Source organism: Aedes aegypti, chromosome 3 (genome assembly GCF_002204515.2).
Source record: "Aedes aegypti strain LVP_AGWG chromosome 3, AaegL5.0 Primary Assembly, whole genome shotgun sequence".
Lineage (NCBI taxonomy): Eukaryota > Metazoa > Arthropoda > Insecta > Diptera > Culicidae > Aedes > Aedes aegypti.
In genome coordinates, this window is record NC_035109.1 from 63,124,568 (window position 1) to 63,144,102 (window position 19,535).

The following is a 19,535-nucleotide window of genomic DNA, read 5'->3' on the forward strand; positions in this document are numbered from 1 at the left end:
ATCCATTAATTCATTCAGGATTGCTCAATTCTATAAGAATGTCAATGTCACGCTTTACTGGGCATGAGAATACCATGAAAAATCTTATCGTGTCTTCAATCCTCCATAAGAATAAGTACGACGTTCATTGAATTTGTATGTATATTGAAAACATGGTAAATTATTTTATTTATTTTTCAAGCTCTCTGCTGATTTTGATTTTTTTTTATTGGATCGTGGGTAGGACGATCCTTTGACTGTCCTACCCAGGTGTTTTTGTGCGTAGTACATGTCCTACCTGTCCTACCCACTTCCCGCGCCACTGAGATGGAATGATATAGAGCTCAAAAAGAATGCAAAGATTTAAATGAAACTAAACGCAGAGAAATAAGTACACCCTTTTACGAACCCTGTTTGAACTAGAATTTGACCGGGTTATAACAGAATGGAATTTAAATGGTTGGGTTGATTGAATTGAAGTGAAAATGCATATGAATTTAAATACTACGCTTTTTGTTATACTAGAGCTGATTATGGTTATGATCATGATTAGAAGTATGGTTATCGTCAAATAGCATTATTTTACAAACAAAGCATAATTCAATAAGACATCAACATCGTTCGGTAGAACGGTTAAAATCTTTGTTGGTCAATCGATTTGAATTTGACCATATAAAATCATTAGACACAGTGTGTGCTGTAGTCACTGCGCTTACTCACACCACCTCGCCTCCCAAAATTGATGACGATGATGGTTTGCTCCCACAAACACACAACTATTTCGACGGATTCTAGACCGGGCGGACACGCGAGCCAGCCAAGAAAGTGCTGCCCACAAGCTTCCATATCACGCTCAAACGAAGTTATACAAGATTGAGTAAATTTCGCACAAAATATAGCTTTTCTGGATAACCACATCCAGTGTGTGATATTTGTTCCTGAAATAATTTTCTTCTTCTTTTTTGCGAGGTTTATGACACATAAAAAAGCTCAGCAATACTAGCATCTCTATGCGTCGGGAAGTTTGAAAAATTTTATTAGAAATCAGCACAAAAAATCAATGTTTAGTTTTCGAAATGTGTGAAAATTACACGCTTGGTGTGTTGGTCCAGAAAAGCCCGAGTTTGTGTGACTTTATTTCAGAGATATCGTGATTTCTTGAGAGAAACGCAGTTTCGCTTGTTAGTGGTGGTTCATTCTCGGCCCTCGTGTCTGCGGAGTTGTGAACGATAGCAGCCAGCGTGAAGCGAATGCGAGTCGAGTCGAGTGCAGGGTTGCCATTGTGCCAGATTAATCTGGCATTGCAAGACTTTTAATCAGTGAAAAGACAAAAAGACAAACTGCTCAATTTGCCAGACTTTTTCAAATCCAGCCAGATTTTATAGCAGTAAATAAAATATTTAAGGATATTCTGATAAACATAATTGTGATGCTTAAAAGCACATACAACAGCGTAGAAACCAACTAATAGAAATACTCGTACTGCAGACACAACATCAATATTATTTTTTTTCTTCACTTTTTTCTTTACAAAACTATGATATTTCGGCATTCAAATCTCTTTTTTTTGTTAACACTCTCGCTCCTTTACAAATTGACGATTACAAGTTTAAATAATGTCCAGAACAACTCCAGATGAGCGGGGTTCTCATAAAAAATCAGATTAAGATTCAAGACAAACGTATGGCGAAACTTCATCACGAGTTCTCTATTTTAGGTATAACATTATACAATCATAAGAATCAAAGTGCCAGAATCTGAATCAAATATAAAGAACTTATTTGATAAATACTAGAATTTTTGCCAATGCAGTAAGACGCATTTAAAAAAGGTTAAGCAAAAATTCCAGTGATGTTAATACTAAATTGCTGATTGAAGTGAATTTAAATCAATCATTAATTCAATTTTTTATTTTGTATTAATCATTTGCTACCGTCGAAATTTGGATCAACTAGCATTTCTGCACGATTGTGTCTGCCAGATATTGCAAGACTTTTCATTTTGAATTTGCCAGACATTTTCCAAAATGTAGTGACAACCCTGGTCGAGTGGAAAAGGTTACTCAATTCGGTGGTAATTTCGCGGCGGCTCGCGGTTATTGCTCTAGCGTAGTGCGTGTTGGAAATCAAAAAAAAATCGGCCAGTGCTAAATTTTCACGCGTTTCGGCCACGGAAGCAGTGTGATGACCAAGAATAGGTGCGTTTCTTTGGATGGAGTGTGAAATCTGTGCTGGATAAATGGTGGATTGTGCTGCAATTTGGGAGTTTTCTATGCCCTTTTGGAGCCGAGAAAACGCGATGCCAGCAAAAAAGGGCCGGAGCTTTTCCGAATTTTCGATTTTATCAGTGTGTGCGTGTGGTGTTCGATATGCATGTAAAGCGTAAAAGATGGACTTTCTTACGATTGTATTGGCGTTGATGACGGTTAGGCCGATTACGAAAGAGAGGAGGAATGCTTTGCTGCATCAACGGTGACGTAGTGAGAGTGAGCGTAAATCAAAACTTGTAGGGGCAATGGACGTATTGCAGCGCTAGCATAAACCATATCGATAACTACGGAGTAACTCTGCTGTAACTGTTATGTTATAAGAATTTTAGAGAAGAATCGTATTAGCATTGAATGACGTCACAATACAAAAGGGCGTAAGACTTGAGAAAATCCAATGTGAATATTTATCATTGTATTTTCCAAGTTTAATTATTACAGTACTGACCCGATTTTGTCAGCCCCCGATTTTGTCTGCCCCCGATTTTGCCTACCCCCGATTTTGTCAGCTTTTTGACCCGATTTTGTCAGCCTATTTAAAATTTGTCAAAAAAATTGTTATCGTCATGTTTTACCACGTTTACATTCAAATTGACGATGATGTTTGATGTCATGCACGCATGGGCGTAGCCAGAGGGGGCAATGACAATGCCTTTTATTAAGTGTTAAAAATCGATATTACCAATATAAGGGAGGGGGGAGCCCCTGATAAAAATACTGACTACGCCCATTCTCATCGCCCTCTTAAAAGTCAATGTAACCATGTAACACATAAAAATTTGAAAAACAGGAACAAAATAAAATGACCCGATTTTGTCAGGTTCCCCATTTTGTCAGCCCAAAATTCACCGAGGGGCTGACAAAATCGGGTCCTTACTGTATATCTTGTTTGTTGAGCGATGATGACCTGTAACTACACTTGTATACATGAATCATCGAATTACAGTGAAACCTCCATGATTCGATTTTCCATAACTCGATATGGACTCATGGAACCATACTGATAACAAAATTTCATGGTTACTATGATGGTCCCCTCAGCTGTTAGCAAGGCATTCGTTTCCACGACTCGATATTTCCATGAGTCGATGGTCCCTTCTGATATCGACTCATGGAGGTTTGACTGTATTTCGAAAACTGACAAAAATGTGGAAAAATTGATGAGTTTAAAGATGGGCCCATATTTTGGGGGATTCTATAGAATATTATAAAAAATACGATTTGTTTACATTTTGTTAGGCTAAACAAATATTAATTTTCTTCTATGTCACCCCCCCCCCCCCCCCCCCTTCAAAAATCCGAAAATATAAAAGAGGAAACAAATGATTCATCATATTTTTACAATCAGTTAGTTTTTTGAAATGTTTTAAGTAAAAGAAACAGGTAAAATGACGATTCACAGAACGATTGAAAAAAGTTCAACGACTATCGTTAAATATTTATTACAGTGGGATTCCGTATTTGGCATCAAAGTCAAAATTGGAACCCATATTAAATAAATAATGTTTTTCAACTATTTGTTTTGAAAACATCATAAGAATTACTTATGGAATCATATGGCATCGAGACATCGGAATGGTTCACTTCGAAACAGCTTTCTGTAGGGTTCAACTATGCTATGAATCTATAGCCCCGTAATAATAATTGTGGAAAACGTTTAACATTCTTTTTACGCCTAAAAATCTTTTAGCAGCTTATGTACACTATTTGTATGACAAGGCCTCGTTAAATCAATAATCCCATAAGTGACTCTTATTCAAGAACTCGACATTTTCTTAAAACAACAAAAGGCTGAGTTTTGCAAAACGGCATATCTTTTATTTTAATTTTATGAACATTAAAATCAGTTGAACTTTTAGACTTTAGCAAATAAAGCATTTCATAATGAATGATTGACTGCAGTCAAAAGGGCAAACATAAACATGAGGTGATCCATAAATGCGGCTTGTAATTTAATACACTATAATTTGTACTTGAAATGAGTTATAATTAAGTTTGACGTATGTTTTGCATTTAGCTTATGAGATCAACAGAAATTTACAGGATCCCGCTATGAAACCTCAAGAGCCTGGTGCTGATATGAATCTACAGGAAACGCTAAGGCCTTGAAGTATTATGCTAGGTTTCCGTAGGATCCCGCCTATAATTCTCAGGATCCAGATGATGATTTTGCTAGCACTAGCAATTTGAAAAATATATATATAAAGAATGTTGCACTTTTTTTATGGATTATATATTGACACTTCTGCAATTCTCTAGAACAACGCAATTTATTAAATGAAATTCCTTAAAAGTTATGCTACACGACATTTTGCTGTATTCATATCTATTACTGGGATGTGTTTTACATACGCAATTTAGGAGTGTAAATTCATAATACTAATAACAGTGAGCCAAAAAGTTGAGACGAAATTTATGGTTGTAACTTTGTGTGAGTCATAGAATTTTTGTTCCTCTTATGTCGATGCCTGTGGTCAAACATGCTGTTCCAAATATAAAGAAAAGTGTTTTTTAGTGTATCATCTACTGGCAGACACAAGTGGGCTGGTTACTCAGAATGAACGCTTAAGAAAAGAGATTGGTCTCTAGTTGAGATACTTGTGGAGATAATTGGTCTCATGAAACGTTGCGAATGCAAGACCAATGACCATCCCAAAGTAAATAAGTGCGTGCGGGAGCTCTTAGTAGTTGGTGAGATTTGGGGGAATATCGACGAAACTGGAGCACTGGAATGTAATCGGTGTAGAGTTGAACCACTCACCCCCTTTAGCGTTATGAAATTTGTGAACCAGCCCTTACCCTGTAAATCAAAGAACAAGTGTTATGAAAACACCAACGTCATTCGATGTAATCCTGCACTGTAATTCTCACTTATGAAGCCGCACTTTGCAATCCAGTGGTGAGAAAAATGCACAATATATTACTGAACTCTTAAAAGCATTTTAAATTTCAAGGCCTACGAAACAATCTTGAACAAAATACTAAAATATGGTTTTTATCGAAGCCTTCCTTAGCCGAGTGGTTAGCGTCTGCGGCTACAAAGCAAAGCCATGCTGAAGGTGTCTGGGTTCGATTCCCGGTCGGTCCAGGATCTTTTCGTAATGGAAATTTCCTTGACTTCCCTAGGCATAGAATATCATCGTACCTGCCACACGATATTCGAATGTGAAAATGGCAATTTAGGCAAAGAAAGCTCTCAGTTAATAACTGTGGAAGTGCTCTTAGAACACTGCGCTGAGTAACCGGCTCTGTCCCATTGGGGACGTTAATGCCAAGAAGAAGATGTTTTAATCGGTAGGGTCGGATAAGTGACAGGGTCTTAGTAGATGAATTGTAGTATATGCTACATTAAGTTAAATAAACGAAAACTCGAATTTAGTACTACGCCATTTAATTCCGCTAGAGTTTATATTCTTTGACAGATACGCGTATTTCGACCTCAACTGTAAGGCCGTCATCAGTGTCATGTACTAAGTCGAGTCTAGTACACGACACTGAAGACGGCCTTACAGTTGAGGTCGAAATACGCGTATCTGTCAAAGGATACAAACTCTAGCGGAATCAAAAGGTATAATACCAAATGCAGTTTTTCGTTCAGGTACCCGGATAAAAAATACAATACAAAAACAATATAGCGTATTGCAACAGTACCATTCAATATATTGGAAATACAATACAGTATATTGTACAATGACAATACAATTACAGTACAATATATTGTTTTGAACAGTTCACTGTATTGTATATGAGATTTTGGCAATATAATGTATGGGTGGTAAGTATCGTAACAATACAAATATAGATATTTTCTCATACAAACATTTTGAAAATACAATACGATATATTGTTCATGTATTGTCTTGATTAGCAATTCGTGTATTGTTGTACAATACAAAAACAATTCAACGAACTGTATCATGATTGCATTCGTCGTTACAGCTAATGTCAAGTGACTTCTAAAAAACTACTTATTTTTACTTTTTGAATATTTTTCACCCAACATTTCTTGCTTTCTGAACTTGTTTTGTTTATTTTTTTCAGCAAAGCTACATAGAAAAAAGCAACAGTTGTTTTACTCGAAAATAGGAATTTGACCAAAATTGTAAGGTATAAAACCAATTAAAAACAATACAATGTTCTGTTACAATATATTATATTGTTTTTGAATTGTTTATCCAAACAAGAATAATATTGCTTCGACATTCACTTACAATACGCTGTATTGTATCCAATACGTTATATTGTACATTAATGGTTTATTCCATTCACTGAATGATACGTTTTTATCCGGGTAATTATAGGTATTCCACTAAACAGCTCGAAGATTTATTATACATTAAGTTTCTATAATGCTTTTGGATGGTTACTAATACTAATCGTAGTAATGAGAATTTGAATGCATAATATGTTTGTTATGCACAGTTTTAGGCGATAAAGAGTATAGAATTGTAAATTTATTTCCTTACTGAAAATATATTTTGAAAGTTGAGACCTTTAAATTTTTTTTCCTTGATTTCTTTGAATGTTTCGATTGTTGGGATTCCTGATAAAATTCCTAGAGAAATTGTTAAAGTATTGTTGTTATCAAATCCGAAAATTTCAGGGGAGATCCCTTAAAAATTCTTACGGGATGAGTAAAAAGGAATTCAGGAATTCATGAAGGACTTTTTTGATAATGTATTGTTGAAGTTTTAAAAACAATACATTGAATAATTGTGTACGACTGCTGAATTAGCTTGAGCCGGCGTGATGACATCCCCGAGGCTATAATGTTGTGCTGATCAGATGTCGTTTGGATTTGTGGATCTTGATTTGGTTCCAATCCTGTATCAGATCCAGTCACGAGTTGTGAGTATTGCTTACGTATGCACTGCACAGTGTACGAGTAAGGTGGAATTTGTGGGGGTGTAGGCAAAGACAAATTAAAGACCCCCATGTCCCTTGCAGTTGCCCTAAATTTTATGGCTCATAAGGTTATCTAGAATGCCGTTCAAAGTGTACTGCGATCTGTCAAACTTGGGTACCTTTTGCACTACCGAGGGACCAAGAAGTGGTACCCAATCTGAGCCCGAGTGAGACGGACCTGGTGTAGGGAAACGTGAAATAAAATTTTCCTGTGGGGTTGGATGGCCCCAAATTATCATCTATTTTCTGTCAATTATTTAACGATTGAATGTTTTGAGTAGAACGTACAACATTATGAAAACTTCTCAACAAACATTTTCTACTCGCATTAAAATTTTAATACTTAAGTTTTGCTTGCATGAGATGTATGATAAAGCCCTTTGAATCGCATACCCCTAAGGTTCTTCTTCTTTCTGGCGTTACGTTCCAACTGGGACAAAGCCTGCTTCTCAGATTAGTATTCTTATGAGCACTTCCACAGTTATTAACTGAGAGCTTTCTTTGCCGATTGACCATTTTTGCATGTGTATATCGTGTGGCAGGTACGAAGATACTCTATGCCCTGGGAATCGAGAAAATTTCCTTCACGAAAAGATCCTTGACCAGCGGGATTCGAACCCACGACCCTCAGCATGGTTATGCTGAAAGCTGCGCGTTTACCGCTACGGCTATCTGGGCCCCTAAGGTATGGTACATAAATTACGAAACGCGAGAATTGAAGCATTTCGAACCTTCGCCAAGCTTTTCGTGTGGAAGAGTGAAACATTTTGTATGGATCCAAAAGCAAAGCGGATCCGCTACTTTCCCCTGCATCGTTATGTATTTTGTGCACGATGCCTAATTGCAATCACGATTGCCACCAACACTGACGCTGCTTGTGTGATTGGGCCCGTTCGGTCGATTAAATCGGAAACCAACTTTTACTAGCGGTGTGTTGTTGTTGGAAACCAACGTGGACGGGCTTGTATGGATGATAGCGTGCGAAAGAGGGAATAGTAGGAGAGCAATGAAGATAGTTGAATCGGGCGTACACAGCCACCAGTGTTTTTTAACAGGTAGAGATGTGGGTTCGAGCAGTGTTGCTATATTTTTGTGTGAGTTGGGAATTTGCAAAATTTAAGATAACGCTTTAACTGACTAAGATTTCTTTGCCTAAGTTGCCATTTTCGCATTCATATATCGTGTGGCAGGTACGAATGATATTCTATACCCAGGGAAGTTAAGGAAATTTCTTTTACGAACAGATTCTAGACCGCCTGGGAATTGAACCCAGACATCTTCAACATAGCTTTGTAGCCGCGGACTCTAACCACTCGGCTTTTTTTTTTGTTTTTTTTGTTTTTTACAAGGGGGAAATCTGCAAACAGATCCCCTGAGAAGATAACTCAGGGAATGCGGGGATGACGCACCAACGACGACCCGCTAAAACCAGCCTATGCACTGTGCATGAGCAATTCATTTAGAATTGCTCAAGTGGTGAACAGTGCATCGACATGACCCTTGGACTCAGACCCTCATCTCCCCGGAACCACCTTACGGTATTTCTTCGGGAAGGGACCAGTGCATATAGCACAACACGTGTAGCAGAAGTAGCCTAGGCAAACTGCTTCTCCTAGCCGACTTAAACAATGTTACAAGGGACCAGCCTCGGCAGGGCTAATCCTCTGCAGCCAACTCTTGGTCGGCGCGCCATAGACGCTGCAATTCTAACATAATGTGAGTGACAGCCGTAGTTACTGCATTCCAGCACTCGGCATCCGCACACATTCTCTCTATAATATTGTCGGGGGACGTGTCCCCTCCGCATGTAGTGAGCATGCGACCTCTCACAACAGTGAAACGGGGGCAATCGAACACGACATGCTCCGCTGTTTCCTCTACACCAGCACAATTGGGGCACGCAGGAGATTCTGAGTGCCCGAACCTATGCAGGTACTGTCTATAGCAACCATGTCCTGACAGAAACTGCGTCAGGTGGAAGTTCACTTCCCCATGCCTTCTACCATACCAATCTGACACATTTGGTATTAGCCGATGGGTCCATCTACCCTTAGTGGAGTTATCCCATTCCTGCTGCCAGCTTCTGAGCGTTTCCTCTTTACACGTGTCGCGGACTCCTCTGGTACCCCTTTGGTTGAAGCATTGAACATCTTCCTTGATGATGAGCCCGATGGGCGTCATCCCGGCTATGATGCACACGGCCTCTTTAGATACCGTCCGGTATGCACTTGCTACTCTTAAGCACATTATCCTGTACGTGCTTTCCAACCGCTTTAGGTTTCTTCTTGTTCTAAGCGCTTTTGACCAGATTGGTCCTCCATACCTTAGTATGGATAGCGCCACGCTTGCCAGCAGCTTGCGTTTGCTGGCAATTACAGCAGAGCTGTTAGACATCATCCTCGAAAGCGCCGCTATAGCCGTAGATGCCCTTTTACAGGCATATTCAACGTGGCTAGCGAAGCTCAGCTTGTCATCGATCATTACCCCAAGATGCCTAAGGGATCGTTTGGACTCTATGGTGCAATCACCTACCGAGATAAGCGCCCGTTGCTCGGACTTGCGGTTGTTGACCACCACCACCTCAGTCTTGTGACGGGCCAGTCCTAGTTTCCTAGATTTCATCCATTCCTCAACCAGGGAAATAGAGTGCGCTGCTGTCAACTCTACTTCCTCCATCGATTCACCATAGACCACTAGGGTGATATCGTCGGCGAAGCCAACAATCTTAACACCCGTCGGGAGGGGCAGCCTCAGTACGTCATCGTACATCGCATTCCATAACAGCGGGCCCAAGATTGAACCTTGAGGTACTCCCGCGGTAATTCGAACGCTTTTCTGCCCCTCCTCTGTGTCATACAGTAGAATCCTACCATCAAAATAGCTTTCTAGAAGCTTACACAACTGCACCGGTACCTTGAGGCGGTGAAGCGCGTGTGCTATTGCTTCCCAGCTTGCGCTGTTGAACGCATTCTTCACATCCAGAGTGACAACCGCGCAGTAACGGATGCCGCTCCTTTTATGCTCGATTGCCACCTCAGCTGTCTGAACGACCGACTGGATGGCGTCCAGAGTAGATTTACCTTTTCTGAATCCAAACTGGTTGTTGGACAGGCCGTCCGCACTCTCCGTATACGGTACTAGTCTGTTGAGAATCAACCTCTCCAATAACTTGCCCGTCGTATCTAGTAGACAGATAGGTCTATACGCCGACGGATCACCTGGTGGTTTCCCCGCCTTTGGTAGTAGCACCAATTTCTGTCGCTTCCATACATCCGGGAAGATTCCTTGATCAATGCAGCGTTGCATCGTGGTTCTGAACATGTCCGGATCCGTGTTCACTGCCGCTTTTAAGGCAACATTCGGGATACCATCGGGTCCCGGTGCCTTGTTTGACGCGAATGATTTCACGACTTCTGCCAGTTCTTCGTTCGTCACTCTCGCCACTTCTTCTTCTTCATCTGCCGCATACGGCGCTGGGGGCCATGGGCTTATGGGATGGTGCGGGAAGAGTACATCGATTATCGATCGCAGCAACTCGGGCGATTTCTCTTGGGGCGCTATGGCTCCTTTGGTCTTAGCCATTACCACTCTGTAGGCGTCACCCCATGGACTAGAATTGGCACTCTCGCATAGGCTTTCAAAGCATGCCCGTTTTCGACTCTTGATTTCCTTTTTGAGAGCCAACTTTGCCTCTCTGAATGCTGCACCGCGTTCCTCTCTTTGTGCTTCTGTGCGTGCGCGTTGCATTCTTCGTCTAGCCCGAAGGCAGATTGCTCGAAGATTTGCAATTGATTCGCACCACCAATACACCGGCGGCCTGTTCTCTCTAGGAGGTGCTTTTCTCGGCATGGAAGCATCACACGCTCGTGATATCACAGCAACTAGCTCTTCACCGTTTAGGTCCAGAGTGTTCCGTTCGCGCCTCAGGGCTTCAGTGAATACTTCGCCGTCGAAGCGCGCTGTTTTCCATCCTCGGGTTTGGGTCGAGTTACATCGCGCCGCCTTCCGCCCGCCTGGTATTATACTATAGCGAATCGATTGATGATCGCTATGAGTATAACCATCATCAACGCGCCAGTTCATGGTACCTAAAAGGTTAGGACTACAAAACGTCACGTCGATAATCGATTCTGCACCATTTCTGCGGAAGGTACTCACTGTACCCACATTTGCCAGCTCTACATTTAAAGCGGCCAGGGATTCCAGCAATAGTTGGCCTCTTTGATTGGTACAGCGGCTACCCCACTCCACTGCCCATGCATTAAAGTCGTCAGCTATCACTACTGGATTGGGTATCGTCCTGTCGTCCCTATAGCTGCTAACTGTTGAGACCTATCCGCCACCCAATTCCCGTTGTTGGCTGGTATGCGGTATGGGTCCGATAATAACACCACGTCAGTCTTGGTTTCCGAGACTGACTGCCAAAGCAGCTGCTGGGCTGCATCACAGTGGTTTAAATTTAACTGTGTTACTTCCGTTTTGGCTGCTTTGATACTCCGCTTGTGCCCGGACATTTGGGTCCGCCCGTTAAGTGTCCGTTGTCTGCTCTGTCGACACATATTAGGCACTTAGCGATTTGCTTACAATCGCTTGCCCTATGGCCTTCAGCGCCGCATTTTCTGCACATCTTACTTCTGTCGGGACCATTGCAATTCCACGACTTATGGCCCTTCCCGAAACACTTGAAGCAAACTTCAGGAGGCTGTTGTATGCTCAGCCGGCAAACCGACCAGCCTACCTTGAGTATGCCCAAGTTCTTCGCTTTGTTGGCCTCTGCGACCGGCAGCCTGATCGCCGCCACCTGGGTGCCCTGCGGGCCCTTTCTAAGGTGGATGGCCTTACTGGCTACGTCGATGTCACACTGCTCTTTGAGGGCAGCCGAGACCTCCGCTGCATCGGTGACCTCATCCAGATTTTTACACTGGAGAGTCGCTTCAGCAGTAAGGGATCTTACATCAACCTCGTCACCAAGTACTTCTTGTGCCAGTTGCTTATAGACTGCACCCTTTTCCTTGGCGTCCTTCTTTAAGACTAGGATCATTTCACCAATCCTAGTTCGCCTTATGCTTCGCACGTCTGCGCCCAATGGCGATAGCTTCTCTGTGCTTCGCATCGCCTTCAGAACCTCGGCGTATTTTGCTTCCTCCGTTTTGATAACGAGGGCTTCGCCTAAATTCCTACGTTTCGCTGTTTTCGGTTTAGCGCTCTCCTTGGGCTCCGTTTTCGGTTTCCTCTGTTTTTTCTTATTTCCAACTCGTATCCACGGGTTGCTGTTGCCTTGCGCCCGTGGTTCCTGTGGATGCATTGCCTGGTTCCGGTTAACCCGTGGCTCCTTTTTCTTGGCTTTCTTGGCCTTAGGCTTGGTGTTGGCCTCTCCTTTGTTGCCATGTCCTCTTGATCGCGGGGCTTGGCTCGTGCCAGCTTTTCCGCTCTGGAGGACGGCCGCGTAGGTCACTTTTCCCTTAGCAACCATACGTCTTTTCGCCACGTATTCATCCCCGGAAGCTTCCCTCTTCCGCATCGCGTATCGAATAATATCATCAGATATATTCGCGTTGCCTGTGAAGGAAAACACTTCGGTCTGACACGACCTAGTGTCTTTTTGGCCTTCTACCTTGCCAAGTTGTTCCTTGGCTTTCTCGTAGTCCTGCTTTGCAGCTAGGACTGATTGTCGCAATTTCAGTAGACTTGTTTTCAAGTCTTTGCTGATATTTGTTTTGCTCTTAACATACTCGATGATGACATCAAGTTGCTCAGCAGCTACCTGCATTTTAGGGAGGTACTCCCTATTGCGATCCATGGCCTCGATTAGTCCCGGGCCATCGGTCACCACACATGTTGCACTGGAGCGGCCAGTGCCTGCCGTCGTCACAGTATCTAGGCTTTTGCCCACACTGTTTTCAATAAAGTTGGTCGCCTCCTTCCTTGGCGGGAACCTTAGCCGGTTACTGATAGGTCCAGAAGCCTCTCCTTCACATTCCGCTAGTTGTTTGTTTTGGTTTATCATCTCTTATGGGTCCCCCTAAGAGCCGCTATCCATCTCCGCTGGAATAGTCGCCTTTATAATCCCATGGTTATCTATGCAAGCAGGGAGGCCATGCTAGGGTTGACATAGTCCTTTATGGGGTACTATGTTCAGAGCCGGATCGGCGCAGGTCAGGTAATGGCATCTGAGCCTACTCCCGCCCAGTTGGAACAACCAGGCGACGGATTTGGAACGTACTCTAAGGCCTGCCACGGTTTTACGGGACGGGGGCAGCCTGCGCCATTAACCCACTCGCCGTTTCGGGCCAGTGTCACCCGACCCTACTAAGGGAGTAGAATGTCGCCGCTGTCAGCCTCAAAGCATATTATCTAGTACATATGCCGTTACTTGTCCTTTGTCGTGCGCTGCCAGTATACATAATTGGGGCCGTACTGGCGTTGGTCCCAATGTGCTCGAAGCACTCCTACTCGTAATTCCATGCCTTGTCCGTTTGTATCGCGACCAGTATGCCATAATCAGGATCTCACTGGCATCAATCCTGATGTGCCGGTTGGCACTCCTGTTAGTTTGGGCTAGGGTACTTTAAGCGGCACCGGTCGCTGTGACAGAGTTGCATTCGGATTTTTGTGGTTTTTATGAAGGTTCATCAGAGCCCACTGCGAACTTCACCACATCCTGGGCAACTCCCCAACTCGCAGAGGTCCTGGGGGGGGGTCCGTTAAGCCCCTGGACTTTCGTCCCTGCTGCCCCAACAAAAAAAAAAAAACGCATAATGCGAAGCCATAAGGGTGAAAAATTTAAACTAATTTACAACATCCTTATAATCCCACCCTTATTTAGCCTCAGGTTTGAGACTGAAGAAGGGAAGCCGATTGTCTCGGAGAAACACAAGGTCACCTGCACCATTGCTCCGGGTAGCACAGGAAGGGCACAATACTGTAGAGGGCGCCCTGGTACTCCACAGGCTCCGTTTGCGGTTAGGTTTTTTTAGACCCCCCTAACCATTCATTCTTAGGCACGGTAAGCTTAAAGCGACATGAATTAGGGGTCACCTGTGAGATGGACTTTTACCACCGGAACAGGCAGTCCGTAGTGTTAATTCTTAGCCAATTGAAACAACCGCTACCGACACTACACGGCTATCTAGGCTGTTCGGGAAAAAGGAAGTTAACATTGATGATTAACTCCTGACGTGCCCAAACAGCCGTGTAACCACTCGGCTAAGGAAGGCGGCTAGTTATTACGCATCAGTAAACTATGGCAATAAGGAGATAAGATCATAAATATATTTCCATACGAAGATGATTTATTGCAAAAGTTCATCAGGAATCAGGAAGTTTAATCAAAGATTACTTTAGGATTCATGTTTGCTCTTATTTTTGTCTCTTTTTTTCAAGCTGTGCTATTTTTAGTACTACAATCTTAACAATTTTGAAATAAATCTCTTGCACCTCATATATGGCGCGAAATGCATAGCTGGCTACCCTAGACAACAGTTAACGTTGTTTGGCTCTTCAGATTGAGAGAATGTATAGAAATTGTTGGAGGAAGCTATATTGAACTCACAAGCTATTGAAATAAATAGAGGTTTGAAACCAAATAAATAGGCGTAAAGGAGCACTGTTAATTGTAAGTGAAAATAGCATTACATTGATTATAATTTAATAAATAAAAATACTTGTAGTTCAAGCTGATCGGTAAAAAATAAGGTGTTTTTGATCTGCTGTGAAACACGGTGCATTGCTTGTGGTAGAACCATCGCAACATTCTTGAAAATTAACAATTTTCTACCGCCAAAAGTGAGCGAATATGAAGAAGAACGCATCCAAGAAACCGGCGGCGCAGAAATCAAATACGGGTTGCAATATAAAAGCCACAGAGAAGAATACCCAAGCAACCGCTTCTGTACCTACTCCGGCGGCAATAATAAAGCTGCAGCTGGATTATTTAGAACAAGAACAAGCTATCAAGCTGAAAGCAATAACTGATAGAGAGACCGTGGAATTGTCTCTGGCACGGAAGCGATACAGTCTACTGAAATCGCAACTAAATATCGATTCAAATGATGAGGATATATTTACGGCTGATTATCATGGTGTAGAAGATACTGTGAGCAGTGTGGAGGACTTAACCTTACCAGATGCCTTTGAATACACCTCATCGAGTTGCAATTCATCTACTGGGATATCAAGCACCACATTAACTTCCCAACAAATTTGCGCTCGGCAGGTTATGTCAGCAGATTTGCCTGTGTTTACAGGAGAGCCTCAAGATTGGCCAGTATTTTACAGCCAATACAGGCACACTACTTCAGCTTGCGGATATAGCAATTCAGAAAACTTGGTACGACTGCAAAGGAGTATAAAAGGCCAAGCTTTAGAATATGTGCGTAGTCGTTTATTGGTACCTGACCTAGTACCGAAGGTTATAGAAACATTAGAAATGCTGTATGGTCGACCATCTATATTGATCAATTATCTGATCAACAAAGCTCGAGCAGTTCCTCCACCGGAGATAGAACGTTTGGAGACTATTATAGATTTTGGGATGGTGATTCAAAATCTTTTCGATCATCTGGTGGCAATGGATCAAACAGTACACTTACGAAATCCAACATTATTGGCAGAACTTGAATCGAAGCTTCCAGGGGAAATGAAGCTGGAATGGGCACGTTATAAAAGAGAGCATTCACCGTCGTCACTCGAAACGCTTCATGAGTTCATGAATGAGCGTGTTGAAGCTGCTTGCGAACTTACCCACACCGGAATAGAGGAGAAAACTTCTCGCTTTAGACACTCGAGCCCTGATCATGGAATAGGAAATCGATCGTTTGTGATGGATCAATCACGTTGTTTAATTTGCAAAAGACAGGCCCATTTCGCAGAAGATTGTGCCCAATTTAAATCTTTTGAAGTGAGCCAGCGTTGGAGATTGGTTGGAGAATTAAAACTATGCCGTTGTTGTTTAGGTCGACACGCTACTAGAGTTTGCCGAAATGCAAATGAGTGTGGCATAGACAGATGCAAGTTAATTCATCACCCATTACTACATCAGGTTAGAGTTTGACAGGGTTACCAGTAATATGCAAATGCAGACGCGCTTAGATTGATAGTAAAACTTAATGAATCATGAAGTATTACGGGGGGGAGTGTTGGCGCGAAATGCATAGCTGGCTACCCTAGACAACAGTTAACGTTGTTTGGCTCTTCAGATTGAGAGAATGTATAGAAATTGTTGGAGGAAGCTATATTGAACTCACAAGCTATTGAAATAAATAGAGGTTTGAAACCAAATAAATAGGCGTAAAGGAGCACTGTTAATTGTAAGTGAAAATAGCATTACATTGATTATAATTTAATAAATAAAAATACTTGTAGTTCAAGCTGATCGGTAAAAAATAAGGTGTTTTTGATCTGCTGTGAAACACGGTGCATTGCTTGTGGTAGAACCATCGCAACAGGCAGAATTCATATTTTTGTTATCAATAATGTCTTTCGTTTTGAACCTCAGTTGAAATCTGCAGAATCCTATCAAAAACCACTTTGTCATATTTCGCTAAACTTAAGATCCCGCCCTAAAAGCCATTGGTAACCAAGTGTGTAGCTTGTTGTTACCAAGCAAACGAATGAGTTCACACGTTATTCAACAATGCTACGATGAAGAGAAGAGCCTCCTCTATCTCCCAGTGGTGTTAGTTTTTATGTTGGTCCTTTCATATGTTTAGAATCAAGGAGCCAAACACTCGGTTATCAATGGCTTTTAGGGCGAGATCACAAGTTAAGGGGGCAGGATCCGTCATTGATTTCGGAATTTTCAAAAGCAGTTTGGAATTTTCAAAAGCGGAATTTTCAAAATTTGTTCACTATATTCTATTCTCCAACCGAAACACAGTGAACAAATTTTAATCGAATAATTTTTAGTTTTGAATAGAAAAACTGGTTTTGAAGTTTTGATGATGACGATGATTGCGATGACGGAGCGTTGATCGTTAAGCATGATATGTTCCATAATGCGGAAGTTCCTACGTAAATTTACGTGTCGTTTATTTTATTTTTCATTTTCGTCGCTTTGTGTAGCTCGCTGTTTTTAAGCCAGACGTTTGTTCAGAACAACAAGCTACACACTCGGTTACCAATGGCTTTTAAGGCGAGAATATAGGGAGTCGATGACGGTTATGGACCCTTTGCGTATTATGGACCCCCTTCAGAAAAACATAAAAAAAATAACACAAGCCAACCTTAGGGGCTGTCCATTTATTACGTAAGACATTTTTCGGGATTTTTCAACCCCCCCTCCCCCCATGGTAAGATTTTTGGTATGAAAATTAAAAATAATTTGTATGGCACGTAAGAAATCTCAGACCCCCCCTCCCCCCATAAACCCTTACGTAATTAATGGACCGCCCCTTATTCCTATGAAAATCCACCGGGGGAACTTTGATTGCATTGTAAGTCAGCAGTTTCAGGCAAAATATTTGGTTTGAGGCGCATAAATACGAATATTTGAACAGTTTTGTAAATGAAACCACACAAGAGAGTCCATAATACGCATTTCCAGGTGAATCCATAATAGGCACGTCGGCAGCGAGCCGGATTACATGGGAATCAAATGGAGACATTCGGACAACAGTTTTCCAAATGTATATTTCGCTGGAAAAATCGAATGATTTTGTATGCTTAATAGGCGTACTATGAAGTAAAGACATTGAACTTGTTGTTAGACTCCACAAAACGTATATCCGTCCGAGATATCATTGCGGAAAAGCGTCGCGAATGAATTTCAGTTACTAAGGGGTCCATTACTAGCATTAAAACCCTAAATTTTGCGAGAAACATAGCAAAAACAACCGATATATTTTGAAATAATCTGGCAGCACTGGCAGCCACACACATAAACATTTGCAAAAAATAGCAAACTGCACGTGATGCTCTCACAACTACATAAGACTCTGAGCATAGGAGCAAGAGAGCAAACCGACCGAGTGTGAGCGAGCACTATCATCAAAAGCGTTCGTCGTCATCATCATTCGTGGACGGTTGATAGTGCTCGTGTTTCCTCGTTTGCTTTACGTCTGCCTGTTGTGTAGTAAGCAGAAGGTACCGTACGTATCATCAGGCAAGGCGTTGTTGAAGAGCTCAGAACAGAGAATCGGAAGCATCTACTACGGAGCGAACTCATAGGGTCCGCATCAAACGGAAGGTGCAGAAGACATTGGACTCGTGGCTGTGAAGCGAAGAAAGAACACGTTGCTTGAATTATTCTTTGTACATCTACCCACTGCCTGGAAGAAGCATGACCACTGATCTGATCAGGCAGTTAGTAATCGTGAAGTGAAGCGTGTCCAGCCAGAGAGGTCAAGTTTTACGACGGAGAAAACACTGCGAAGAAACAAGAAGACCAATAATTCAGACAGTGCTGAGTGAAGAGGGGGAAGCCAGAAGAGGCAAACTGTTGGGTGCTGATAAAAACTATCAAAGTGATAACGTGAAAGTGCGATAAGCTGCGGAGATTACGGAAAAGGCGTAGGGGTTGGATGATCGTGATAAAAATTCAATATGCACGTTGCCTGGCGGATTAACAGTTTTCGATGTGAAGATTTTTGCTTCTAAGGTGTGTTATCGTTGCATAAATGTGTGATGTATAGAGCTACCGATGTATATAGTATGTACACCTATCTATAGCTCTGCTGGTATATGGTAGTGGTTATTCTTTTGCATACTTGAGCCGTTTGGTGTTTGATTGGTGCATGAAAACAGGACGGAGTGAATCATCGCCAGCATGGGATTTTAATGGTGAATTACGAGTGTTCCGATCGGAAAAGATTATGCTGGTATGGTGGACAATCGTCGATTGATTGAGTTTGATCTTGGATGTTTTATAGACGCTTGTGGTGTTAAGTTTGATGCCCTGATTCCATGAGTAAGCATATGCTGCAAGCGATATGGGCGATACGTAGTATACAAACTTGTCTGCTGATCTGGTAGGTCAACAATATTTTCATTGTTTCCATATGACTCATGTAAGCTCGATTCTTCTGTTAATTACTTTCATTATGCTAGAGTGTTGAAATTTAGTGTTCTTTTGTAAGTGGTTAATGGGAGAGATTTATAATTCATGGCTCAGTAATATCAGCATTCTGACCTTAAATTCAAATGTTCTTTGCTACGCAACCAAATCTGTAACTGGTTTGCGTGGGATAATATAGATGCTCAATTAAAGATTAAAAGAATGACGAAATACAATTTGTTTTGCTGATACGTTTTGAAATATGTGACCCCTAACTTAATTATGTCTAAAGCAAGACTGGTAGCAAGTCTCTTTTTGTTTTACAAATTTCATTACTATTTTAATGGAAGTCTTTAAACATATATGTTTATAGAATGTCTCTTAATTTACCTT

At 41.9% G+C, this 19,535-nt stretch overlaps 1 protein-coding gene across 12 annotated transcripts in view; it reads left to right on the forward strand.

Moving 5' to 3' along the window:
* The first annotated feature begins 2,006 nt into the window (after positions 1 to 2,006).
* The window catches only part of LOC5567679, a 49,518-nt gene continuing 31,989 nt past the window's right edge, over positions 2,007 to 19,535 (forward strand). For 5 of the 12 annotated variants that reach the window (XM_021854776.1, XM_021854778.1, XM_021854781.1 and 2 more), the window contains exon 1: positions 18,766 to 19,116. The gene's annotated coding sequence lies outside the window, so the exon portion shown is untranslated. The other 7 variants (XM_021854777.1, XM_021854780.1, XM_021854783.1 and 4 more) reach the window with 3 other exon arrangements.